Raw genomic sequence first — 13,762 nt, forward strand, 5'->3', positions numbered from 1 at the left:
GGAGCCCTCTGCCAACTTGAACCATCAAGAAAGTATGGAAGCAAAGAAAAGAAATTATTTGATTGGCTATGGCTTTAAGCTTAGTTGGCTGTTTGTGATGGGTTGTCCTTAGTGTTTTGATTTTGTAACTTTAAGATATTTAAAACCTTAGATTTTGGCTTACGTGGGTAGGCCAGCATGGCATCTGAACTATATCAGCCTCTTTGTTTAATTAATTTAACACAATTTAAAATATTTATTTCTTAAAAAAAAAACCCTGAAATATGCAATTACATGAATAATAGTGTATCAGTATTTCAAAATAATACCACTTTTGCATTTACTGAAAAAAATTTAAAAATTCAGTTTAAGCTATGTTTTTTTGTTTGTTTGAAAATATCTCACTATGGATATACAATCAAAATAGTACATTTTAAATCACTTGAAATAGCTTCTCTATGTGATTTGTTATCAACTTGAAACACTGGTTCACTTATTCCACATTATTTTCAATTTTTAGGAAGTGCATTTTTGTATTTTTTTTAAATTTTATTTTATATTTTAAATATACAAAATGGTTTGCATGGGTCCAAAGTCCAATTATACAATAAGGTATAGTCAAAGTTTTATCCTATCTCTGTCACCTTGATTCCTATCATTTACGGCTAACTCTAATCCCAGTACATGCAACTACTGATGAGCTGCCCCCAATCCACATGTCATGCCACTTCATCTTTTGACAACATTAATGAGAAAATCTTTTCACTTTTAAGCATAATTGATGTCATATCTTTATTTCCTATTATTTTTGTTTCTATGTGCTATGTTTGTTTTTCTATTCAAGATTTTGGGGTTCTCACAAGGGATTCTTTTCTTTTTCATGATTGTTAACATACACACCAGGATAAACCTTAGAGATCATGATTTATATTGAATATTTTTATTAAAAACAATTATTACAAAGTGGAAAATATATTTGAAATTTCTTTTTAATGAAATTGGGCACTTCTCTACTCTTGATTTTACCACCATAATCACTAGTAGAGTTTTAAAGATCAAGGAATTAGTCAAATTGCAACATCAGGAACTTAGGGATGAATAAAAACTAAAAAAATTTGTGATCATTACTTGACTATAGTTAGGGAAATCATAAGAGAGAGGAATTTTCTTTAAAAACATATGGCCATTAATGTGTAAAGACTCCCAACTACTTTGGGATGATAGAAATAGAAATTTTCCTCCTGATAAACCAGAAAAAAATACTTAAGGCAATTCGATCTGTTCTGGCAGCAATGTATTAGAGAAAAATCTTTAAGTCAAGAAAAACACAAGATATGAAAATATGTAGAAAATAATACACATTTCAGAGAATTAGAAAATATCTAAATAGATATAATATATTCATGATGCTCAAATTATTTTTAATCTATGTGTTCTCCTATTAAGAATTAGCTTCCTTTGGGATGCTTGGGTGTCTCAATCTTGGTTAAACATCTGGCCTCAGCTCAGGTCATGATCCCAGGGTCCTGGGATTAGAGTCCCATGTGGGGTCCCCTGTCAGTAGGGAGTCTGCTTTACCTTCTCCCTCTGCTGTTCCCCCTGCTTGTGCTATCTCTCTCCCTCAAATACATAAATAAAATCCTTAAAAAAAATCAGCTTCTTTTGACAATAAATTCTTATTCTTCTTTTATATTAATTTGAACTTATATTTCCAAATTAACTGGAAAAATTTGTGTAGAGATTGATCACCCACATATTAATCCTAATTATTTCATTTCCTATCGTTGTAACTTTGTCAAACAACAACATTCTGATCCTAAGTGATCTCATTTATACAATGAATACAACATTACAGTTCATCACATTTTAAAAGGAGTAAATGAGGAAAATATCTTAATTGTAAGAGAAATATTCTTTTACATTTTTTTCATATGTAGGGTATAAATTAAACTGATGAGTTATTAGAATAATTATTTGGAATGCATTTTTCCTTTTAGTTTAGATACATTTCACAAATGATGCAGTTTTGATCTGAAGTAATGTGGTATATATATTGCCTAAACAGTACTCAACACTTCCTTTATATTCTATAAGTATACATAATACATAATATGTATTATGGCAAACTGGATTTTTTCTTTTGGTGTGGTGAAGCATTTTTAGGGAGAACATCAAGAACATATTGAACTGTTAATTATTTAACCAAATAACTTTATTCTGTATTGGAATAAAATGAATACTGAGTTTTTTATTCACTTCTACCCTAAGAATTTCTATTTAAAGATCTCTTTCCTAGGAACATCCCCTTAGAAATTCCAACATCAAAGATAACTTTAACAAACTTGTGTGTATGTGCTATCATGGCTAATATATTGTTATGTCCTTGAAGACAGACATGATAGGCATCATTTTGTCTGCAGTAGCACTGTATTGACTTGCAACAGGAAATTCCCTTCATTACTGATAGGGATGCAGAATGAGAAAGTTACTTTGAAAGACACTTTGGTGATTTCTTACAAAACAAAACATACTCTTTTTTTTTTTTCCTACTGGATTCTTTTATTAACCAAGAAGGACAAAGAACAGGTCACAACATCACAGCAAGTCAGATGGACAGATGGATCACAGGACAGAGTCTCATGCTGCACTATGCAGGAGGCAGGGCAGGGAGGGGAGAATCTGAGTCTTGATTTTTTCAACTAACAGAATAAATAAATACAGTATATAGTGTTTTTGCCATGGCCTGGCACGACCTCTAAGCACAAATGGTCACAAAACAGCTGGTTTGGAAAGCAGTCTGTACAGTCGGCCAGCTGTTCACCATGTGATACAGCAGTTGTGTTCTTTGATATTAGCCCAAATAAGTTGAAAATTTATGTCTAAACAAACAAATAAAAAAACTGCACATAGGTGTTTAGAGCTTTACTTATAATTATGAAAACCAAGATGTCCCTCAGTAGGTGAATGGACAAATAAACTGTAATATACCCAGATAATGGAATATATTCCAGCACTAAAAGGAAATGAGAAGGGTCCCTGGCTGGCTCAGGCATTAGAGCATGCAACTCTTGATCTTGGTGTTGTGAGTTCAAGCCCTACATTGAGCAAGAGATTACTCATTAAAAAAACAAAACAAAACAAAACAAAACAAAACAAAAAACATAAAAAAGAAAGAAAAACTATCAGACCAAGAAAAGACACAGAAAAACCTAAATGAATATTACTAGGTGAAAATAGGCAATCTGAAAAGGCTACGTACTGCATGATTCCCTATATGATAAAAAGGGCAAAACTGGAAACTAAAACACAACAACAACAACAAAAATTTCCAATTGCCATGGGGGATTGGGAGTGGAGGAGAGATGAATACATAGAACACAGATGATTTTTAGGGTAGTGAGAACACTTGAATTATACTATAATAGTAGAAACATGCCATTTACCCAAACCCATAGAAAGTACAACACCAAGAGTGAACCCAAAGATAAACTATGGACTTTAGATGATTATGATGCATCAATGTAGGTTCATCCTTGGTAAAAAATGTAACATCCCAGTGAGTAATGTTGGTAATGGGGATGGCTATACATGTGTCAGGGTAGAAAGTATATGGGAAATCCTTGTACTTTTATTCATTTTAATGTGGACCCAAAACTACCCTAAGGAAATAAAGTTTATTAATTAGAAAAAACTTAAATTTAGAAAAATAATTTAAAATTATTTTTGAATATTAAGCAAATACAAAAATATCTACATATGAAAGGCATAAAAATAATGATACGAAAAAATATCCTATACCCACCAACGTAGAAACAGTTTATTTTCGTGACTTTGAATATCTATGTATTCCTTACTTATCTATCCTATTTCTTCTTTCCTTAGGCTTTTCTTCTTTCCACATATAAACACTTGCATCATGTTTCATACTTTGACCAGAGGGTAGGCCACTGAGGTGTTTTTTATTTTATTTTATTTTATTTTATTTTATTTTATTTATTTTATTTTATTTTATTTTATTTTATTTTATTTTATTTTATTTTATTTATTTGAGAGAGAGAGAGAGAGAGAGATTGAGAGAGGAAGAAGCAGATTCCCTGCTGAGCAGGGAGCCTGACATAGGGCTCCATCCCAGGACTCCAGGATCATGATCTGAGCCAAAGGCAGACACTCAACTGACTGAGCCACCCAGGTACCCAGGACAGTGAGTTTAAAATTCCCCATTGCAATTACATCGTTGCAATTAGAGTTCTTAAAAGCAAATGAAATTCTGATAGATTGCTAGACGGCTTGTCTTAGAGACATAGGATTCAGTCTGTCACTTATGTTAAGATTAAAATACTATCCTTGGGATGCCTGGGTGACTCAGTGGTTGGGCACCTGCCTTTGGCTCAGGGCGTGATCCTGGAGTCCCAGGATCGCATCCGGCATTAGGCTTCCTGCATGGAGCCTGCTTCTTTCTATGCCTGGGTCTCTGTCTCTCTCTCTCTGTCTCTGTGTCTCTCATGAATAAATAAATAAAATATTTAAAAATAAAATAAAATAAAATAAAATACTGTTCTTGTCCCTTAACCTAACTTCAACATGGAAAATATTTTACCCGCTTGAGTAAGGAATGGGAGGTCAATGTAACTGAATGCTCTCAGTTTATATAATTTTATTTTGTAAGTTTTGTTTTGTCATTTCCTAGAAACAATCTTAATTTTAATTGATTCGCTGTCTCAGATGCTCTGATCACCCCTGTGAATGTGAAGACGGTGCTGGATTTTCTTTTCACTCTTCTCAATCTGTCATTTTTCCTGTTACTGATCATATTGGAATAATGTCCCTTGGATTCTCTTTGATGAAGATATTATTGGTAGGATCCCATTCCTAGATGCCATATAAAGTCTAGGAGATTAACCTAAGCAATTCAATGTTAAGAAAACTCAAATTTTAAAAAGCCATGTTAAAATCCTTTAAGCCAATATGACTGACAACTCTTAACTCTGAGGTCCCAGTGTGATAAACACATTAGCAGTAGGAGTGGAAGCAATTTTCCCATATAAGAGTGGAGAAAAATTTATTTTTTTCCTCTCTTTTCATGCCTATGGAATATTTTCTTAGAGATGAACAGAAATATACCCATGCCAATGCAGCCTTATAAAATGAGAAACAGTCTCAGACAAAGTGATTCAATGCTGCCTGTTTGTTGTTAATTAGCTTGGGGAAATGGGATCTGTTGACATAGTTTTTAATGGTCTTTTAAAATGCCTTTGTGGTCACTGGGCTGTTTAAATAAAGGTCTTTTCACTGACTCAGTGTCTGATCTTCCAACAGACTATTAATAATGAGGTAGTATGTATGACTTATGTCTAAATCCTTTCACATTATAATTAATGTTCAGCAATTAAAATTATTTAATTTTTGTATCTTTTTTCCTTTTTTAGTATTATCCTTAATTTCACTTGCAGTCTTCATTATATTCTACAGTAGAACTGTTACAACATTCTCTATAATCTTTAGTAAAATATTGGAAATACATATTTATAGAAGAACACAAAGTATGGACAAAATCCTCTTACTCTCTCTCTTCCTCTCTCTCTGCACACACACACATATATACTCATTCACTGGGATTTTAAAGTGACAAGTATGTTCCATCCATTAAGAAGAACTTCAATAACACAGGATTTTGTGTATAAAAAATATAGACTTAAATATAAAGTGGTTTCTTTTTCAGGTAATTCGTGGCATTAGATTTATTTTTTTTTATTTCTCTTAATGATTTTTGTTTCCCTGTTGTTTTTAAAGTAATGAGGTACTCAAAATTATTCCCTTACTGTCCCATACACTGTAAAAATATACTGAAAAGTTTGCCCTTTCAATGTGAAGCTTAAACTGGGTGATATAATGCTCATGTCTTCATATTTATAAAACCTAGCTTCTGTCCCTCTATTTAAAAAAATAGGCTCACATGCATGGTTTTAATTACCTGTAACCATAAGTTGTTTTTCTTGAAAGGATAGACTCTCTATATTTATTATTATAAAACTTGTAAATACCCAAGATAGGTAAGTCTCACTCTTAACTGTCAATTGTCTGTTCAAGTAAAATGGTCTTTCTTTCTCTTCACTTGAGAATACAATCTTATGAGTTCTTTCCTTGTGACAAAAGACCTATATGTAGAACTCTCATTTTTACATAAAGACTATTAATACAATGTTTACTTCGGGGACCGGAATTAACAAAATTAAACAAAGAGAAATATTTAATAAATTCCTTCTTAATAAATTTTCACTAAAACTACTCTTAAGTGTCATGGGTATTTTTCTCCTGGAACTGGTTAAGAGTGAAGAATACAATGGCTAGTATAGCTGTTTGCTTTCACGGACTTAATACTTCCTAAGCTGCCAGCAGTTTTGCCCACCACTGTTTCTGTATTGTTAGTGGAAGTATCAACAATGAAAATAAAAATATTGTCTATTATAGGGAAACAAATTTTGTCCTCACCCTCCCTTAAGTGCCCAGCTGACAATGATTTGCAGACTACATGGTAAGAATAAGTTGGTCTAGGGAACTTAGCTTGGTCTCTTGTTCTGCATTCTTATAATATTTGAATATTGAGTAGCTTTTGTCCCTGAAGTATTCTTTTCTTTTCTTGGAAGTATCTTGGCATAATAAAGCAGATGTTCATTTCTTGCTGAATCCAAGTCTCTTGTGATGTGGGTAAAACTCCAGGGTAGATGTGCTCTATTTGGCAGCAATTCTAGCTCCTTTGTTCATGTACTATCTCCTTTCAACACATACATCATTGGGATGAGGGAAAACAGTACCAGAGGCAATGGTAATTAAAAGTCTTGGCCCAGAAGTGGCACTTTATTTCTGCTAATTAATTATCCATTGGCTAGAATCAATCAAATGATACCACTAAATATTAAAGTCATTGGAAATGTGATGCTCCCAATGCCCAGACAGTAGGCAGAATTAGATAAGAGCACTAAAATCCACCTATTAAATCTCATCGTGTATTCATTAGTTAAATGTTTTCGGAATTCCTGTATGTACTAGCAATTTTGCTGGACATTTTTTATCAAGATACTAAAAGATGTCATACCTGGCCTCACTCCAGGGAAATGGAAACACATAGATAATATGATAAAATGTAATAAGTGTTATAATACAGTAACTACATGCAGTGTTTCACATGCTACTGAGAAGTGGTGTTAGGAAAGTACAGACACTTATTAGTTTGGACTACCCGGAGAGGTGGCTAACCCTCACAGGAGCAATTTCTGTGGAGGCATCATGATTCAATCAGATTCTAGTGAAATAAAGAATTTAAGAAAGTCTTACAGATGATATACTATAGAGTCATTTTAAATGACTCTGGGGAAAATTTGAAGAATTGCTTCAGAGAAACTGAAAAACTTTAAGTCCTGTGTGATTGGTAAAGTCACAAAAGAGTAGGAATGGCGAAAAATTAGAGTAGGACAAAATAAAGCCTGCTTTCTACGTTGTTGGCCATCATAGGTTTGGTGAAATGCCAATTTCCAGACACTAATCAAATTATTTCTTTAGAATTAAAAGGTTTTCCCCTATTTTTAATATCTGTTATGGATGCTGAACATGAACTTGCATGTCAAAACCTTGCTTTACTTTGATCATGCATGGGGTATTTGCTTGGCAAAGAAGCTTGAAGTTTAAACTCTCTCAACAGAGGCTTTCTGCTGAAACAGGAGATGTATGCTCCTCTGTCAGGCAAATAACAGAAGGGGTTTTGTGTAAGGCCACATAAGCATAAAAATGGCAGATGCCCTTACTTTCAACAGCTCAAAATGTACAGTCTGAACAAAGCATTCATCATTGGGCACACAATGAAGACTTCTAGATGTCAAAGGAAGAGATGGTTGGATGATTAGGGTGCCATTTTGTCAAACAATTGACTAGTTTCATTCACTTTCAGAATAATTGTCCTTTTTTCTTGAATTTCATGACACTTATCTCTTCACTTTCAACAAAACAAAGAACAAAGCCTTTGATTGTAAGCACCATTTTTAATCACTGTCCAAAAGGAAAAAAAATAAGTTAATAATTAGTTAAGTAAAATGGTATCAATAATTAAAGTTTACTTGCCATTCCCGTGAATTTTGAACAGGAACATCATTGTTTCTATCAGAATATGTATAAATATTTTTTAATACAAAGTTGCCTGATGTTATCAGAGATACATAAGTCTTTGTGACTTTTGAATTTAAATAAATTTAAAATAAACAGAATAAAATTGAAGTAGTTACATTATAAAGTCATATCACCTGAATCCTGTGAGAATGAGACATTTATTTTCATATGAGTTTATATGTTTGTGTTGTGGGTTTACAAGTTTTTATTTATATAGAATAAGAATTTCTATATTTCTGTGGTCTCGATCACAAAATCTCTTAGATCAATTATCATGGAAAACTAAAGTTCCTTTATTTCATTCAAATATTAACGAATAACATGTGATTACTTCAATAAGTTTTTTCAATTTGTGTTTTATATTAAATCACACTCAACTCATTCTTAATCCTAATTTTTCAGTCTTAAAACATTGCATATTTATCTTGGAACTTGTTTTAATTTGCCAGAAAATAATGTACTTTTTCAACTTTTTATGAATAAAAATATGTCAAAAGGTCTACATTTTAAAGTGAAAATAATGGCAATTTGATTAATCAAGACATTCTTACAGAATATATTGCTCTGTTACTGTATCATTTCCATTGGTGTTGTTTTCAGCAACTCCTTTATTGCCAAGATTGGGAATTTTGGAGTCAGACAGACTTGTATTCATACACTTAATCCTTTACTTTTTTAATTTGAATAAGTTACCTAACTGATACATAAAATGGCATAAGATCTAAATGGCATAAAATGGCTATAAAGATTACTTGATATGTTGCACAGAAAATATTTCAAAAACTATGGACATACATTAAGCATTTAATAAATTATGATTATTATTTTTCCTATTAGTATCATTTTTGACCTGAAGAACAGACTTGTCCAGTGTAACATAATGAGAATGTAATGCTTTAGAAACTTGGAATTAAAACACATTTGCTTGGGGGCACCTGAGTAGTTCAGTGGTTGAAAGTCTGCCTTCAGCTCAAGTCATGATCCCAGAGTTCTGAGATCAAGTCCCACATTAGGCTCCCCAGAGGAAGCATGCTTCTTCCTCTGCCTGTGTCTCTGTCTCTCTCTGTGTGTCTCTCATGAATAGATAAATACAATCTTTAAAAAAAAAAGATGTTTGCTTGAATGCGATCATTTACCATGTTCCCTGCTCAAACATTATTAACATGATAGGAAAATAATAATAATAATATTAATATAATAATAATAACTAATGATGATAGTGATCATGTAATATAGATATCATAAGAGAAAGAAGATAAGAAAGGAAACAGCAGACAAAGATACAGTAAATGTTTTGGTAAAGAATATAAAAATGAAAGGTAAGAGCTTGCACAGAACAATAATAATCAGAAGCAAGATAGTTTTTCAAAATCTCAAAAAGATAAAAAATTAAAAAGACTGGGATATATTTAAAAAATAGAATGAAATTATGTACGTGAGGAAATTATTCTTTTGAATCACTTTCCTAATCAATTTAGCTAATTCATTCCTCCCAAATACACAGGAGGCCTGATACTTAATCTCTGAACATGTAAACCTAAGAGATGCTAGATTTAGATACAAGTAATAAAAATGGTGATGTTGATGTGCTAAGCCAAAACCTGCTCCAGAAGAGCAAGAAACACAGCAGTCTTTCCAAATTCTAGTTCAAACACATTGGCAGTAAGTTATAGACAGCCAAAGGAATGACACATTTTTTTCTTGGAAAACCTAAAAATATCCAGATACATAAATAAACCTGGATATTTGGAGATCTTATAATTGGGGGATTTTTTTAAAACCCAGTCACCCTAGGGCACAGACCTCAAACATATACCTAAGAATAGGCTATTAAGTTATTTTAAAGACACAATCAAAACCAAAGATTGCTAAACATTCAGGAAATGCTGCCAAAGTGAAGACAGATACTAAACATCAAAAAATAATAAAAAATGTATTTACTGTTAACCAGGGAAAATGTAAAAAGTACAACTAAGCTTAAAACAAACAAACATAAATTATTGGTGAGATAATAAGCAATATTTAATTCATTCAGGATAAACTGGATCATAATGGTAGAAAAATAAAAATTTCAGTGGCTTAAGAAAATGAACATATATGTATTTACATCATCATCATTATTATACATCATTTAATATTGCTTTGTTGTTGATGGTAGTACCAATAAAAGTATTACCTGAAAGTTCACTCTGGTTGTAGATGAGTTTCAGGGCCTCGGTGGATAGAGGCTCCAGAATCCTACAGTGTACACAAGTTTTTTATCGACTGCGCTGGAAATGGCATTACTGAAAAGTTTTACATCAGTAATTAAACGCTAAGAAAGAAAAGGAAAACACATCAGTGTTCACAGTGCCATCCATCTTTAAAGGGAAGAAGAAAGCTGAGTCCTTCCACTGACTTGAGAAGTAAGAGTCTGAGTTACTAACATAAAATTTTAAATATAAATATAATGCTAGCAACTAAAATACCGAAAAGGAAGGTAAAATTCTTACATGTTGTAATTGTGACAGAAGAAAATAAATTCAGTTGTGACAATGGAAAGTAAAAATGTGAAGATATCCCAGGTTACAAAAAAAGTATTGGAAAGATCACCATAACAAAAGAAAAATAGAAAATTATAAAGAAAGAATAGCAAAAGGAGTACACTGGGTTATTGAAGAAATAATACTTGGAAATATCATGTCTGAATTAAAAAGGCTCATTCTCATTATTGAATGATGGTTAGAAAGACACACTCTAAGATACTTTATTGTAAAATGTTAGAACAGTGGCTTCCAGAGAGGAAAAAATCATTTTCAGAATAATTGAAATGAAAATGAAATGTCATTAGAATTCTCAAATGCAACATTGGATTGTAGAACATAATTGAGTAATTTCTTCAAATTACTGAGAAAAAATTATTTTAAAATTGTGAAGCTATCATCATTCTCCTTTGAAAGTATAATAAAGACATTAATAGATGATGACAAAGAAGTAAAGATTGCCCACCTTATCCTTTGCTAGGAAGCTCCTGGAACTTGAACTTTAACAGAAGAGGGAATTAACTTTTGTAAAGAGGAAGATACACAATCAAGAAAGAAAAGAAACTCTTGTGGGGTAATAAGGAAGTCTCACAGTGAGATTCTATACAGAGTAGAGTGAAACCAATCTGGCTGGAAGCAACAAACTAGTAGCTGAAGATGAGAAGGTACTAGCATTAAAAGCAGTAACACAAAAACAAGAAACAAAAATTAGGGGAAACAAAAAAACAGAGTAAATGGTATCAAGGGTTTAAAACTCTATTTGATCATTCAAGGGAAAAAAACAAATATAGGAAACACACGAATGGACTGTATATAATAATATATGCATTAAAGTATTTTGCCCTAATTGTTATAAATATATATGATAGGATATGGAGAGAGTAAGCCATGTGAAGAATTTGAAATAGGTAAGTCTTAAAACACCATGAAGAAGGTAAATAAATAAGGTCAAAAACTAATCAAATCATGTTAGTATCAAGAAATTATTTAGAAATACAGATGGAAATTAATAGAAAAATAGTTGAAAATGTTGAATATAAATGGATCTGAATTGTGGATATATGAGACAGGAGACTGCTTTATCTCATTAAATTTTATAATTTAAATATTCTAAATTAAAAAATTTTAGATAGGCGCGCCTAGCTGGCTCAGTCAGTTAAGCGTCTCCCCTCAGCAAAGTTCATGACCCAGAGTCCTGGGATCGAGCCCCCTGTTGGGTTCCCTGCTCAGTAGGGAGTCTGCTTTTCCCTTCCCCTCTCTTCTATGCTCTCCCTCTCTCTCTTTCTCTCTCTCTCCAATGAATAAATAAAATATTTTAAAAATTTTTAGATAAATGGCTTACTCCAGTTATGATTATTATAAAGGCAAAAAACATGTAAACTTAAAATCTGTTTTTTGACAACTGCCTTCCATGACTGCTAAAATTATAAGCTGCTTTCTTCTTTTTTTTTTTTAAAGATTTTATTTATTTATTCATGAGAGACACAGAGAGAGGCAAAGACATAGGCAGACGGAGGAGAAGCAGATTCCATGCAGGGGCCCCATGCGGGAATTGATTCCAGGAACTCCAGGATCACATCCTGAGCCCAAGGCAGACACTCAACCACTGAGCCACCCAGGCATCCCAAGCTGCTTTCTTCTTATATTTATATGTGAGTCTTAAATAAAATAGGAGGACACATTACCTTAAAGGGTATTTTGGGGGTGGTATTTGGGGGTAACTAGGTAGACTAGAGAAAGAGCGTTCAGAGAGAAGAGTAATTGAGTTTTATTAAAAAGTGGACCATCGGGCAGCCTGGGTGGCTCAGTGGTTTAGCTCTGCCTTCAAGTCCAGGGCACGATCCTGGAGACCCAGGGTCGGGTGCCACGTCAGGCTCCCTGCATGCAGCCTGCTTCTCCCTCTGCCTGTCTCCCTCTCTCTCTCTCTCTCTCTGTGAATAAATAAATAAAATCTTAAAAAAAAAAAAGTGGATCATCTTTGACTTTCTGTAGATTTTGTTTTTTTTAAGTGCATGGAAGAAATTGTTAAGAAGAGAATATAATTGTCAATTGAGCAAATCTAAATAGTAACTAAAATCCCTGACTTACTACTTCTTAATGAATAGATTAATATAAGAGTTGGTAAAATATGGCCATAGGTCAAATCTCTCTCCTTTTTTTTTTTTTTTTTGAAAATACCATTTTGTTGAAACAAACTCATGGTCACTCATGTATTGGCTATGGCTCCATTTCTGCTACACAGGAGAAACCGCTCACTGTACATAGAATAGCCCTTAGAGCTTAACATATTTGCCATTCTGTGCTTTGCAAAAAAGTTTACCAATCCTTATACCGAGAGAACAGTGATTACCTCTTATCTAGTTTGCTTAGTCAGCTGCATTTTCAGATCAGTAGGAAAGTGTATCTGAAAAAAATGATTGCCACAATTTCCTAACATTTAAGTCAAAAAGCAAAGCTTACTCAAATTTTTATTTTGGTGACTAAAATTAATATCTTACCAGGTCTCTCAAATTAAGTTTCAAAGTGAGATTTTTTTTTTTTTTTTTTTGAGAAGGAGGTATTAGATTTTGTTTTGTCTTTCTGTTAAACTCATTTCTTCAGGAACAGAATGAAAAAAAAAGTTAACCTAGTAAATTTAAATAAAGAAAATCAGCATTATTGCTTCCAAATTGATTATCTTAAATGCCTCTGAAGAGATCAAAAGATTAATAATGTAAAAAGAAGAAAAAAGTTACTTATAGTGCATGTCTATATATCAGTAAAGATGATAAAGTATTCCCAGTGGAATTTTCTTGAAAATATTCTTATTCTATATGCATGGCCAGCATATATGCTGAGTTGAAAACTCAGTGGAAAAAAAAAAAAAAAAAAAGAAAACTCAGTGGATTTTACATTCTTTAAATTTTATATTCATTGGATGTCCTAATTTTCTAAACTATAAATATTTTTATTGAAGTGTTTAATTCATCTTCTTATATTATCAAGATTATGCCTACCCTGGTTTGAATGGCAAAATGTATGTGTTCAGAAAAAAAAAAAAGAAGTATTTCATTGATTTTAACTGATTGGCTGTGGGCATGGCTAACCATTGTCAAATCTTTCAA

This window comes from Canis lupus, chromosome 22, assembly GCF_011100685.1.
Source record: "Canis lupus familiaris isolate Mischka breed German Shepherd chromosome 22, alternate assembly UU_Cfam_GSD_1.0, whole genome shotgun sequence".
Taxonomy (NCBI): domain Eukaryota; kingdom Metazoa; phylum Chordata; class Mammalia; order Carnivora; family Canidae; genus Canis; species Canis lupus.